Here is a 14,050-nt window from a genome sequence, read left to right as displayed (position 1 = left end):
CCTGTCTCAAGTTTTTATTCTCAGATTGTCAACTTCAGGCAAAGACTATCAACTTTTCATTTTCCATAATGTTTGGAGTATTGTTTCCCAGTGATAAACAGAAATAGAAACTGAAGAAATAAAATGAGAACTCAGTTTCACCTTCCAAAACACCACTTTTTGTCAATAGGAAAACAAAAAAGTTTAATTCAATAATTTCAAATAATTATATTTTATTTGCAGTTATCAATAGAGTATAAAGTCACTATTACTGCAAGAGCTAATTCATAGATAATAAAGAACATTATAAACAGTCTAGCAAAGATTTCCACAGACAGATTTTTCAGAATATTATCAGAATGTTCAATTTTCAGAATTTAGACTTTTGGAAGCATCACTTGAAATAATTGCAATAGCTTTTGTGAAAGATATGACAGAGAAGCAGTAGAAATGAAATTGATCAACTGCCCTGTCTGCTTGTCTGCCTGTCTCTCTCTCTCTCTCTCTCTCTCTCTCTCTCTCTCTCTCTCTCTCTCTCTCTCTCTCTCTCTCTCTCTCTCATTTTGTTGCTATCCAAATTGCAAACACTACCCGCAGCCAAAACACTATTTGGGCTAGAACTAGAGGTCAGTCCTGGGAATGAAATCTGAAACCCAACGCAAATACTCTACCACTCAGAGGCTCCTTCCTCCTGAGAAGTTACAGATTTCTGTCTTTAAGTTGTATTTCAACAAAACATCCCAAACTCAAAATTTAAATTTATGCTTTCCTTCTCAGCCTGCTCACAGACTTCAAAATCCCTGTCAATAGAAAATACTAGTCATTATGATATGAATGACTAGTATTTTTCATATATCACTTACCACATACATGATGAATTATGATTCCCTATATTTCTGTCATTTATGTCAATCTTATCACCCTAACTTAAACTACCACTCTCTTGTATCGTGATTGTTTCCACAAACAGCAGAGGATCTACCTATTCTGCATAGAGTCCTTTCTTATGATTGAAAGCCTTATCCCTTCTTGTTGCGTGGTAAAATATACCTAAGTCAGATATAAAACCAGTCATGAGGAAATAGAGAAGCCGCATCTTGAAAGTTTAAAATTTGGAATCTTTATTGGGATGCTAGCAGTCTGCAGGAGGGCCAATTACAAAAAATCTGCAGCATCAGAAAGAGCTTGTACCAAACTTTTGAAGACAAAGGTCACATATTGGGGTGTAAACCAAGCCTCAGCAAAGCATTATACAAGAAACAGCATAAGGCTAGAGCTCTTCTGGAGCTAAACAACAGAGTATCTACATATCCCTTAAAGCAGGGCCCTCCTGGCTCTACCCACTGAGCCAGGCATCTGCAATTCAAAGGATGGCTTGTCTCATGTCTAGGCTTTGAGCTGAGGGGACACCCTCCCCTGCCCGCCCCCCCCCCCCCCCGCCCAAATCTCCTGGCTAACCTCCAGGATGTCTGTGCAAACAACAGGCCCCAGAACTCAGTTTCTGCAAAATCAAAAGATAGTGGCTCAAGTGGTAGAGTGCTAGCCTTGAGCAAAAAGAAGCCAGGGACAGTGTTTATGCCCTAAGTTAAAGCCCAGGACTGGCAAAAATATAAATAAACAAACAAACAAACAAACAAATAACACCATTTCTTTTACAGGAAGAGACAGGGACCTTACCATGAATGCTTTGCAAGATTCAAAGACAAGGCTTTTCATAAACAAGCATGTTTTGATGAGATCATGTGCACAAGACTTTAGAGATAGGATTAATGACCTTATAAGAAAATACACAGACTACTGGGCACTGATGGCCCATGCCTATAATCCTAACTACTCAGGAGATTGAGATTTGAAAATTGTAGTTCAAAGCCAGCCCAGGTAGGCAAGTCCATGGAAGTCTTCTCTCCAATTTACTACCAGAAACCTAGAAGTGGAACTGTGACTCAAAGTGTTGGAGCACTAGGCTTGAATGAAAAAAAAAAAAAGGGGACAGAGCCCAGGCCCTTAGTTGAAGCCCCGAGAAGAAAAGAAGACAAGACAAAACACAGAAATATTTTCTTTCTGTGACATGTGAAAACTCAGTAAGAAGGTGACTACAAAGTAGGGAGAGAGTTATCAGCAGATCCTGATCATGGATGTACAGCATCCAGAACTGTGGGAAAGTACATTTCTGTTGCTGTACCTAGTCTACCATATTTTGTTATGGCAGCTAGACATTATATATACAGACCTATGTTAACTTTCTGAATTATTCTTCTATTATATCCTTTTTTTTCCAGCCAGAGACTCTTTTGTCTTCCTAATATCATCAGCCAAACCAATGTGTAAGCATCTATTTCTAACTACTCCCTCTGCTTGGAAGAATCTGTTATAAACATTCACTTGCTAAGAGATTCACTTCATTCAGATCACTGATCAATCCATACTTTCTCAGTAAAAGCAATTCTGCTTGCTCTATTTGTACTGCATTCATCCTCAGATGCAGACCTATTCCTAGGAGTTTCCATGCTCTTTAATCGGCTCTCCAGTTTTTCATCTTTCTTTTTCTGTAACTTTAACATACCATTGGCTGATTGTGTTTACTATTAAATACCATTCTCTGCAAACTACAGTGGGAGCCTCACAGCACAGGCAATTTTTACATTTTCTTCTTTCTTGATGAGTCACAAACACCTATAAAAGAATGATTTCTTTTTTCTTAAAAAATTAAACTTAAATGTTTTATTTTGTGTTACTTTTTCCAGAACTCAACCTTTCTTTGTTATGGTTATTAATTATGACAGGTTTTGTTTTAAAATACTTAAAATCTTTGATTTGGTTTTAATTCTCATTACTACCCTTAAGCTCTTTGTACATTTCTAGTTTCTTTTTTAAAAATCTTCCTTATGGTAAGGCATAGCGTATAACATTGCTACACAATTCCTACTCTGAATATTGAATTAACTTTTTCCTAATATCCCTGCCTACAAATTATTCTCATGCATATAAAAATCAAGAATTAGTCTATATTCTATATCCCATACCATAATCCAAGAATTATGAGTTATGTCTGTGACAAAAATCCTTGGCTGGGACTTTTGTTTTGTAGTGATTATATTTATTATAGCCAGCAGCTTTAACTCCATCGTTTTTTCAGTTACAAACACTGAATTCTCCTTTTTCATATTCTTCCAAGTCAATAGTCCATTTTATCACAAAACTGCACTAAAATTATTCTCACTGTATAAAGCATGCGAAGGCTACAGATATTATCTCTCAAATTTATAAATTTTGACACTTAATTTTCTTCTTTTGTTATTTCTCTTAAACCTTCATATACAACTTTGATAAAGCTTTGCCTGTTTTTAATGCATTCTACATTTCTATCTCTCCAAAAGTTGGTAAAGGTAAAATAATTTTAAAGTAAATACAAATTTTTCATATTTATCCTTTTTTCTAAACTGTTGACAGGAAGTATTTTTATTCTCTCATCAATGCATTTAAAATTCTAGACCACTATAGACAGTATACATTTCTTGCTCATAAAATTCACTATTCTCACCAGTGCTGGTGGCTCATACTATAATCCTAGGTTCTCAGGAGGCTGAGTTCTGAGGCCTGAGGTTCAATGCCAACTCAGGCTGGAAAGTCCAATTAAATGCCAGAAAACTGAAATCCGGATGGTGGCTTAAGTGACAGAGAGCAAGCCTTGAGCAAAAAAAAGTTCAAGAACAGTGTCCAGGCACTGAATTCAAGCCCCAAGATCTATACACAAAAACAAAACAAATGAAGGAAAAACCCAACACTTTTCTTATTTCCATTTTTTGTACAGGTATCTTTTGCACTTTTTTCTTTTACATATTTTCATTTCCTAATGAGAAGGAGCCTAAAATATTTTACTACAAGTGTGCTCTTTTTTTATCTCAAATCTTTGCCTCCGAGTGATGAGTAATACTTCAATATAGGACTTTAGTGTCTCAGAGTGCAAGTACAGAAGGAGGCATACTTTTCAAATGAGAAGTGTCCTGAACGTCCATCTGTGCCTACTCAGGCAGGCAAATATTGATGTTATGCAGGGCCGATGTTATCATCATCATTTTGGAGCCAGTTGTTACTGGGCAATACCTGATTCTTTGTGGAGGCAGTAATTACATTGGTCCTTTGCTATTGTTGTTTTGCATATGTGTTCACATAGCAAAGTAAGTACATTCCACTAATATTTTAAATTTCAGTAAGATTAATATTTCTGTGGTTTAAACTTAGATGTCAAAGGTAAGATAAACTACATAACACAGGTTTTTTAAAACTTATTTTTTAGAAGTTAGAAAAAAAATTAACCAGTTAGAAACACTGGAGACTTGCTATTTGGAATAAACAACATTTTCAGCACCTATAAATTGTTCAACATAACATCCACTCTAATTACCTCCTGGGTTTGTTGTGAAGATTAAACAACCTAATGCACCTGGCACTGCCAGAGAACCCACACAGTGTGATGCTTCATTTCAGGCATTCTAGAAATATGCTTTTATTTTGTGTCACTCACAGAATTGTAGATGGAAATTTTATCATGCACGATAGAACTTTTTCATATTAAATATCTTTTTTCTTTTTTTGGCCAGTCTTGGGGCTTGATGTTGGGGGATGAGCACTGTCCCTGGCTTCTTTTTGTTCAAGGCTAGCACTCTACCACTTGAGCCAGAGCACCGCTTCTGGCTTTTTCTGTGTATGTGGTGTTGAGGAATCGAACCCAGGGCTTCCTGCATGCTAGGGAAGCATGCTACCGTTAAACCACACTCCCAGCCCCTCTCATGTTTTTGACCACAAAGAATATCAATTATTGGAAACCAGATGACTTGATTCATTGTGGTTTTTGAATGCTAGATCTGTTGTTATTGATATCCACATATTGTTATGATATTGAACACATAATACGGAATAAGGGAAATAGTTATATTTCATTACTAATGATATTCAAAATGAAAGAGTTGTTAAATACTAGTTTAGTAACACAATAAAATCATAATGAGATAGATTAACTATATACTGTCAAATCTCAAAGTTGAACTTTGGGTCGGGCACTGTCCCTGAGCTTTTCCAGCCAAGGTTAGAGCTCTACCACTTGGAGCCACAGCTCCACTTCAATGTTAATTTCCTATAATATGTCGGTACCAGATCTCAGAATTGCCTCCAGGCAGTTTACTGTGACTCCACTCACAGGCTGCTGGGGACAGCTTCATTGCTGAAAGATTTTACAAGTGTCCACATTTTCCCTTCGGCCCGATGTACTCAGGTGCACATTTGGGGGAGGGTGGGGGAGGGCCCGAAGCAGAAGACAAAGGATGGAAAAGTGCAGCAGTACAGTGCACTGGACATTGATGGAAATGAACTATGCGACTCATGGGTAGAGACGGGAGGGAGGGAATGGGAGAGGATGAGGGATAGATGCAGAAGGAAATGTTCTTGTTACTTGATGTATGTAACGGTGACCCTGCTGTATATCACCTCCAAAACAACAATAAAGTAAATTAGAAAAAAAATTCTATTGTAATCTGAACGGATGAAATAATAGTCTTCATGCTCCACTAAGAATTCTTGCTGAGATACATTGTAATGTTGCAGTTGGAGCACTGATCACTCCACCAAAGCATTATATACTTTCTCTACTCCATTTCCTTCATATATGCCCCGCAACTGTTGATGAGATTTGCATCCTTGTAAACCCGTGGCAGGTTATAAATGGTGTAGATCAAATATGCATTTAATATTCTCCTCGAAAAATTTCTAAAATAGAATTCAAGGACCTTTCTTGATAATTTTCAAAGAAGAAAAACAGCAAAGAGGAGAGTAATGCAGCTGTCTCTGGCATAAAACAAATGTTCTCTGGGAAGGACACCCAGGAGGGCTTGTTTATGCAGAGAACTATGTCACCTGGGCTCCCCAATAAAGGGTGCTTATGCAAACACACTCAGCAGTGATTAGTTGATTTTCTGTTAGGAGAAAGGCAACCGTGTCTGTTTTTGATTGGTTGAAATTTCGTTAAAATGGAGGTTGTGGATCCTTGGTCAGATCTAATCAGCAAAATTGGACTCGTGATGAGGGGGTGGGCAGCAGAAACTGCCTCTACAGAGGCCAAGAAGCTCAGCTGGTGGCTGTTCCAGAATCTGTTTTCACAAAGACCCCGTGTGAGCCCTAATCGGTGAATAGTTATCAGGCTCCATGTTTTTGAGTTTTGTTGTTGTTTTTTGTTTTCTGTTTTGCTTTGTTTTTTGTTGGTCATGAGGCTTGAACTCAAACCCAAGCACAGTCCCTAAGCTTTTTTGCTCAAGGCTAGCACATTACTACTAGGAGCCACAGCCCCACTTCCAATTTCCTGGGGGTTCATTGGAGATAGAGTCTTACAGACTTTCCTGCTGGGGCTGGCTTTGAACCATGATTCTTGGTTCTCAGTCTACTGAGTATCTAGGGTTACAGGAGTGAGCCACCAGAGTCAGGCTCCGTCTTTTTATTTTAGGCACAATTAGCCACTTAGGACGCTCTTTGAAAACGCAGTGGATTAAAGTTGACAAAGCCTAACCTGAGCTTCGTTGGTTAATACAATCCTCTGCCGAGTGTCTGTGAATGCCTTGCTGACTGAGCCAGATGACTCGCTGCCTCTTCCCGGTTTTAAGAGGGAAGATTATATCGTCTTTTTATAGTCTTGAAAAAGATAAAAATTCAAGGGATGATTTGTACTAAAAGACTTTAACTTTCAGAGGATAGTAAAGTCCAAAATTTTAAATCGAGCTATATATATATATGTGTGTGTGTGTATATGTACATATATGTGTATATGTATATATACATATATGCATATGTGTATATATGTATATATGTATACATATATTATATATACATGCATATATGTGTGTATATATATATATATATATGTCTAAGGCTAGAGTCATCAAATCACACTGCAGGATCTGAAGTAGACTGTGCACCTCTCAATATCCTAAATCCCACATTCACAGAGTAGGAAGGCATTGCCTCAGGTACAAACACATTTCTCACCTGTCACCTGTGGCATCTTGGGTGGTGAAACACTGTACATTGATCTCCAAGCTGCAGAATGAGAAAAGGGTCACACACTCACATGTCTTTCAACAGCCTGCTAATATTCCTCTAGGTAATCTATGTGTAATATTCAACGTCATTTAATATGAATTTGGTAATTTAAACTTACAAATCTACTATCACACATGATGAAATAATTTAATCATTTGTACTATCATTTCTTCGAGACTGATGTAGAATGGGGAGTAATTTTATTGCTTCATTATTTTAATGAACTAGTATATACCAGCTGTTCCTAGAAGATGCTCAGTGGCTTGGGGTTGAAACTAATGTGACAATCTTGATGAAGACATCATTGGTAACTATGAAGAAAAGCCTTCGTCCTAGCTTCAGAAATGTTGTGCTTCCTCTAACCATGTTTTAACTTAGTATCAGGAGACTTTTTAATGGGTATCTCTGTTCTGTGGTCTTTCCCTAAGGAGTGTGGTGCACTGAGTGAAGAGCTGCAGAGATTAAAATGGAGAGAATGGGTAATACATTATATGGAAAGAAGGAAGAAAAAAATTATAGAAAGTAGAACTGGGAATTGACTGAAGCAGAACATTTGACACAAGGAAAAATGGTACCAGCAGTAAGGAAGAGTCAAATTGTAAGTATTAGGAAAGGAAAAAAAGAACTTGAAGATTAGAGAATCAGTGTAGCTCAGAAAATAGAATTTTGCTGCTAAGAAGATCAGGTGCCAGTAGCTGGGCAACAATATTCATGCCTGAAATCCTAGCTACTCAGTAGGCTGAGATCTGATTATTGTCATTCAAAACCAGACCTGGCAGGGAAGTCTGTGAGAGTCTTGTCTCCAATAAACTACTAAGAAAAAGCCAGACGTGGCACTGTGGTTCAAGTGGTAGACCTCTAGCCTTTAGCACAAAGAGGCTCAGGGACAGCACCCAGGCTCTGAGTTCAAGGTCCAGGACTGACAACAACAACAACAACAACAAAAAATCAGTGCCAGTGGCTCATGATTGTAAGCCTCACTACTGAGAATGGGGCAGAAAAGCCAGACTCCATCTTCCAAAGGACCAGCAATGGCTGAACTGAAGGGATAGCCCATATGTGTAGCCAGTTTGTGAGTAGCAATGTGGTAGTTTAAGGCCCTGAGATTAAGTCCCAATTATGGCACAAAACCCTCAAAATGTTGCATTACTAACACAGGGAATGTCCACTGTTTTCCCAAGGACAATTTGTTAATTAATGGGAAACTATGTTACTATACAAAGTATAATAACAACCATACTCATAATACCTTTAAGTAGGGATCCACACAAGTGTTGTGAAATACAAACAATGAAATAAAGAAGTTAAAAGTTACCTAAACATTTTAAAATATTTTATGTTCTGTTTATTTCTCCCTTGATTGACAACTTCTTAAGGACAGCAGTAATTTCTCATCCATCTATTTTCCTGGTAGGACACAGTCTCTGGTTCACAGTAGGCATAGAGTTATTAATTTAATTGAATGAAATCTCAAGGAAGTTTCTTAGTGAAAATGACATTCTGCCAGATCCAATTAGACTCCTCTTGGTCTCTGAGAATACTTGGTGAAACAGTTATTTCTGTAAACAGGTAATTTGGGGAGAAAGTTTCTTTGGTTTTAAAGAACAACAGCACCGACACTAATTTGATCTGTTAAATGTTTTCCTTTATACAATCCCATCACCTAAGGAAATCCACTGCAAATGTGTCTTGTCACTGGGCTCCCAGCCACCCACGGCTTGTCAGCCTTTGAGAAAAGGGAGACTCAGAAAGAGAAACAGCTTCTATGCCCCTGAAAACTGATGATCCAATCAGGTGCTTCTGGAAAGCTTGGGTTCTCAAGAGCACAAACTGATGATTCAATCAGGTGCTTCTGGAAAGCTTGGGTTCTCAAGAGCACAGTTCCTGCACCGTGAGAGCCTGATACTCCCGCCCCTCAATCTACACCTTGATTTGTGTTGGCAAAATATTATCTGTAGGAGCCAACTGAAACAGAGAGCACAAGTACACCAGAAAACAGCAGAAAGTACAAATATTTGAAACAAAGATTAATACTAACAGGTAACATACAGAAACATCAGCACCTTCAAGTGTTACAATTTTCCTATTTAAAAGACAAGTAAGCAATCTAAAGGGTTGATAGCTCCTCCTGGATTATGCAGAGTTAAGAAGTGGTAGGAATAAAGCTGCACATAAGAAATCATATGTTCGTCCTTCCTCTAGATAGAAAGAATATTTTCCCCTAAAGTAGTGCCTTTCAAACCAGTCTTAAAAATTCTAGTACTATTGACTATGTAGTTTACATTTACATTTAGATGAAACTTAGGAATCAGATACTCCACAACCAAGGCCGGGGCCTGCCAAGACTGAAAGCCCCAGCTGAAGGCTGGGCACTGACTAGAGGTCTGGGTTGAGGCCCAGCCTCACCGAAGCCACTTCAGGAAGGGCCCAAAGGAGCACACTCTTTCCACACACTTGCCCATCCACCCCACACCCATGCCCTGGGCCACACCTGGCAGGAAGCTCGCTTAGCTCTGCTTGTCTGCTTAGGTCAGCTTGGTGCACCTGGGTCCGGCCTTCTCCACCCACAGGCCGCATGTGCGCGTGCGCATGGTCCGCGTTTCCCCCAGGCTTCCCCACACAGACAAGAGGATGGAAGCCCAGCCCCACCACCAAACCACACTGAGCCTGACCAGCTTTGTAGGCCCAAACCCAAAGATGGGAGCCACTGGCAGGTCTGCTTGGCCCAGGCAGAACCGACCTAAACCAGTCCAGTGCCAGGGCCACTCACTTCCTCCTGCTTTCCATGGCCCTCTGTGCTGTGATGCCCCACAAGCAACAATTAAAAAAAGAAAAGAATCAGATACTCAGTTATACTCAGCACTTTACTTTTAAATGCAATTTTATTGTTATGTCTAAGATATTGCACAAAGGGGTTACTATTTCATAAGTCAGGTAGTAAGTACATTTCTTTTATTGGGCAATGTCTCCACTTCCTTTTCATTCCCCCAGATTTTTGCTCCCATCTCTTCCCCCAAGTTTGATATTTCACTTTTCACATAATGTATACTGAATAGCATGATTGCGTTGTTCACCCTTCTTCCTTTCATTTTCTGTAACTTTTATTTTTGTCCCACAGACATACTCGAAAGCAAAAAAGAACACCACCATTCCAAAACACAATACAAAAACCCCATGTATCCATTTCCTGGAATTTATTTAACAAGTAATATTTAAGTGTTCAGAGAAACTATACCTTGGGTTCCTACCCTAAGACTATTTTCATTACACTTACTATTTGTGAGTAAATGCCTAGAGTCCTATATAGGTTATCATGTCCAGTTATATTTTACAACTACCTTCCACAAGTGAGAGAAAATATACACTGTCTCTCTGAGCTTGGCTTACCTCACTTAACACGATAAGTTCTAGGTCCATCTTTTTTCATGCAAACGATTTTATCTTCTTTGTAATGGATGAATAAAATCCCATGTTTTATTGATCCCCTCATCTATTGTTGAGCTGTTTCCATAACTGGCTATTGTGAATAGTACAGCAACAAATATGGATATGCAAGTATCATTACTGTATCCTGACTTAAGATGATTCAGATAGATGCCCAAGAGTGGTCTGGCTGGTTTATAGGGAAGTCCTATGTTTAGCTACTTGAAGAAACTCCAAATAGCCTTCCAGATTGGTTGTACTAGTTTATATTCCCACCAGCAGTGCAATAGGGTTTCTTTCCCCCCACATTTCTGCCAGCATTTGTTTTTTGAATTCTTGATGTTGGCAGATCTAACTAGGGTGAGATGGAATCTCAGAGATGTGTGTATGTGTGTGTGTTTGTGTGTATATGTGTGTGTGTGTTGTTGGTGGTGGTGTTTTGTTTTGTTTTGCCAATCCTGGGGCTTGATGAACTCAGGCCTGGGAGCTGTCCCTGAGCTGCTTTTTGCTCAAGGATAGCACTGTACCACTTGAGCTAGTTTCATTTCTGGCCATTTCTGTTTATGTGATACTGAGGAATCAAATCCAGGGCTTCACGAATGCTAGGCAAGCACTCTACCACTAAGCCACATTCCCAGCCCTCAGAGATATTTTTATGTATATTTCCTTTATGGCCATGAATGTTGATGCTCAGTACTTTATAATTGTTCAAAAGCCACTTATAGTGCGGCTGTGACTTTGTCTTTGTGGAGGTGAGGCAGGTGCTCCTCGATGAAGGGCAAGTGGAAGATGCAAAGCCAAGATTACTTCTTTATGGCTCCCACTCATCAAACTTTTGGATACTTCTTCATGTCCTTCCCACAAAGGGCATTTAATGTCCATGCGGAATTTCATTTAAAATAATTTTAAAGTGCTCTAAACATCCCAGCAATCCTTGACTTTGTTTCTGTTCTTCTAAGGATAGTCTGTTGATCCTCATTATAAGTGATCTATTCTTCATTGGATAATTCCTTATATTATCTTGGTATTCTAGTGAGGCTTTAGCAAAGTCACACAAACTTAATGGCTTCACCCCATGGGGATGATTAATCTCATAACTGGTAGAATCTAAAAATTCAGTAGTAAGGTCTTAGCCTGGTGGGGCTCCTTTTGAAGCTTGCAAAGAAACACCTACAACATGCCCCTCACTAGAGTTGCAAGAGGTCAGCAATTAATTTTCAGCAGTTTTGCAGGCAGCAACTACCTTCACTTGCCATCTTGACACATGACCCTCCTTCTGCTAGTATGCCTGTGTCTATTCATCTCTTCTTATAGGAGTACCACTGATGGACTAGAACTGTAATTTGCTGGTTGGGTGCTTACAAAGCATGTTCTAGGCTTTGGGTTCAATGCCACCACAGGAGAACATGAGCCATCTTGGTTTAAGTTCCTCCCTGCTCCAGTACAATAGTGGTTTAACTTACTTCATCAGTAATGACCCTCCTTCCAAAGAATGTGGCATTTTGAAACATTGGATGAGGTAAAATTCAGCTCATTAAAAAATTTCTTCATGTGGGGCTGGGGATATAGCCTAGTGGCAAGAGTGCCTGCCTCGGATACACGAGGCCCTAGGTTCGATTCCCCAGCACCACATATACAGAAAACGGCCAGAAGCGGCGCTGTGGCTCAAGTGGCAGAGTGCTAGCCTTGAGCGGGAAGAAGCCAGGGACAGTGCTCAGTCCCTGAGTCCAAGGCCCAGGACTGGCCAAAAAAAAAAAAAAATTTCTTCGTGTGTGTATGTGTGTTGCATACACATAGATGTAGTATACATCATGAGATAGATAAGAAAAATATGTGAAAATGAATATGTGAATATATATAATGTAGGAAACATGAAGCAATAGGTAAATATATGACTATATTTTTATACAAAATTATATACACATGATTATAAAATTGTGTTTACATATACTTCAGTATTCCAATCACAAAAGAATTTTAAGGTCTAGCTCATAAAGTTTATGTAATCGTAAGTTCAATTCTTTTACTACACTTAGCCAAAATATAAGTAATATCTTCTCTATTTTAATAAAAATACAAAACTTTAAATATTTTAATTTGAAATAGTAATAAACTCACTGAACATTTTAAAATATGTAAGTTTCTGGGTAATCTTTACCTGGACACCATGAAGATTACCATCTTTCACAACAGTTTTTTTGCAAACTCTGGGAAATTACTATAGATTTAAAATATGGAGTTAACTCAGATTTCTACAGTTCCACATGAACTGATGTGTGTGTGTGTGTGTGCACATGGATGTATGCATGTGTATAGTGTAATTGTATTCAGCTTTTTCCTGTGTTCAGCCATTTGTAATCATGATCAACAGTACATTTAATTGTACTGTCCTAAAAGCCTTGTCTACTACCCTTATATTTCTGCTATGCCCAAATTCCACCCCTGCAACTCCCTGACATTCTGCAGTTTTGTCTTATGTCTTTGCATTATGTCTTTCCTTTTATAATTCAGCATATTTTTCTTGACATGCATCTCAGCTGTGTGAGCTTAATTTATTCTTCTCCACTAGGAATAGTACATGATGCTGATGTGAACTGTTTGCTTAGCTAGGCTAACATTGAATTACACTTAAAAGTTTATAATTTTTGACAATAAAAACTAAAGCTGCAATGAGCATCATTCTTATGTCTAAGGAGCTCTCCATTCTCCATTCCAAGATTGCAAGTCCCAGATAACTTGTGAAAATTGTGTTTACTTCTCAAAGCAACTCTCTTGCTTGTTTTCAGAGGTAACTACCATTTCATATCCAATATAGCAATTTGAATCCATTTCTGAATGTCCTTCCCAACATTTGAGGTTATCACTATTTTGTAATTTGACCATCTTATAGCTGTATACTGAAAGCTTATTGAGCTTTTAATGTGCTTTTCTGAAAACTAATGAAGTGGAAGATCTTTTCAAATGTTGTGTTTCATTTGCATGGCATTTCAATATAATGCCAGCTCATGTCTTTTCAACCATTTGTTTTGATAGCATTAAAGTTTGGGGTTCTTTGAAACATCCTTTACAAGCCTCTTGTCTGTAAAATTTGAAAACATTTTCTCACAGTTTGTGATTACAATCTTCATTTTAAAGTTTTTCACAGAAGAAAGTAATTTTGGTGCAGTTCAATTTGTTAACATTTCCTTTCTTGGGTCAGTTTAGGTGTTAAAAAACTCTGTGCCTAATTCTCAACCTTAAATATTTTCTCCTGTTTTATTTTTCTATAAATATATTTCTATAAATACACTTACAATGTATTTTATTATCTAATGTATATGTTTATATTTATTATGTTATCTTTAATTAACACATGAGTTACTTAAACTTTTTTTTTTCTAGTCCTGGGCCTTGGACTCAGGGCCTGAGCACTGTCCCTGGCTTCTTTTTGCTTAAGGCTATAGCACTCTGCCACTTGAGCCACAGTACCATTTCTGGCCATTTTCTATATATGTGGTGATGGGGAACCAAACCCAGGACTTCATGTATACGAGGCAAGCACTCTTGCCACTAGGCCATATTC

Source organism: Perognathus longimembris, chromosome 16 (assembly GCF_023159225.1).
Source record: "Perognathus longimembris pacificus isolate PPM17 chromosome 16, ASM2315922v1, whole genome shotgun sequence".
Taxonomy (NCBI): Eukaryota; Metazoa; Chordata; class Mammalia; order Rodentia; family Heteromyidae; genus Perognathus; species Perognathus longimembris.
The sequence above is the reverse complement of the archived record's forward strand: the minus strand, read 5'-3'. Positions refer to the sequence as shown.